Below are 1,156 nucleotides of genomic sequence, written 5' to 3' on the forward strand. Positions count from 1 at the left end.
CACCCCGCAGTTCCCGGGGCTCCTGAGGGAGGAATGGGGCTGGGAGCCGTGCGGCGGCGGCAGGACGAGGGCAGGAATTACCAGCCAGCCTTCCTCTTGCTTCACGGTTCCGGGAACACCCCATTGGGGCAGGTCTGGACCTGCCCGAGCCCCCCGCGAACCCAGCCGAGGGTGTCCCCCGTATCCCACGTCCAATTCTGCCTGCCTGCTCGATGTCCGGGGTCCCCCCTTTCTCTCTCCGCGGTCCCAAGGCTGCCCCAAGCCTGGAATTTCCTTCCTATGGATGGACCCAACAGGATGGTCTGTCACACGCTCCAGCGCCTGCGTCCCGGGCAGGATGCAGGCAGGCAGGGACGGAAACGGCGTCACCTTGTCCGGCCTTGGCTCTTTCCTGCCTCGTCGGTGGCAGGGCGCGGGGCGAGCTGGGGCGTGTTGGTCCCCGTTGTTTTGCTGGTTTGCAGCAGCCCGGGGTGCGGTGCCGACCATCACGGCAGCGGTGGCCGCCTGGGTCTTGGAGGAAGCCAGCCGAGCGGCATGCATGGAGCCCAGAGCGGTGGCCCAGCACTGTCCCCCACCCTGGGGCCACCATCCCGGAGGGTGTCTGCAGCCCAGCTGCTCCGTGGGAGCGGGCAGGACCCGCCCGGTGCCCCAAATTTGGCTCGCATCCCCTCTCCCTCTGCACTGATCCTCCCCAATTCAGCCCCAGGCCGAGGACATCGGGGTGGTGACAAGAGACGGGAGGCTCAGCCCTGGGTTCCCCGTCTCTGTGTGTCTCTGCGTGGCCGGGCGCCCTCCCGAGCCGTCCTCGCCCCCCACAGGAGCCTTCGCTGTGCCCCACAGCCCGGGGCCACCCCCTCCCAGGACTGGGGACCCTCCCCAGTTTGCAGGATGCTGGGCACCAGGGTGGCTTTTGAACAATCCCAGCGCTGGCAATGGGTCCCACTGGGAGCTACAGCGCCCGGCACGGCCCCACAAAAGCCGCTCACCGGAGACCTCCAGCTCCAGCCCTTCCCCATCCCTGGCTGTTAACTGCCAACAAAAAGTAATCAGCAGCACCTGGGCAAAAGCACCCACCCATCCCCGGCACCTCCTGGGGACCCCATGTGCAGACCCCGCACCGGTGTCACCGGTCCCCCCGCCACCAGCACCCAGCCCC

The 1,156-nt window shown here is 68.1% G+C and overlaps 1 protein-coding gene across 1 annotated transcript in view; it reads right to left on the reverse strand.

Annotated features, from left to right (window-relative positions):
• S100A16 (S100 calcium binding protein A16) overlaps positions 1 to 1,156 on the reverse strand; it is an 8,143-nt gene that overhangs the window by 784 nt on the left and 6,203 nt on the right. The gene's annotated exons all lie outside the window — the stretch shown is intronic.

The sequence above is a fragment of the Egretta garzetta genome, unplaced genomic scaffold (genome assembly GCF_000687185.1).
Source record: "Egretta garzetta isolate BGI_Z169 unplaced genomic scaffold, ASM68718v1 scaffold350, whole genome shotgun sequence".
NCBI lineage: Eukaryota > Metazoa > Chordata > Aves > Pelecaniformes > Ardeidae > Egretta > Egretta garzetta.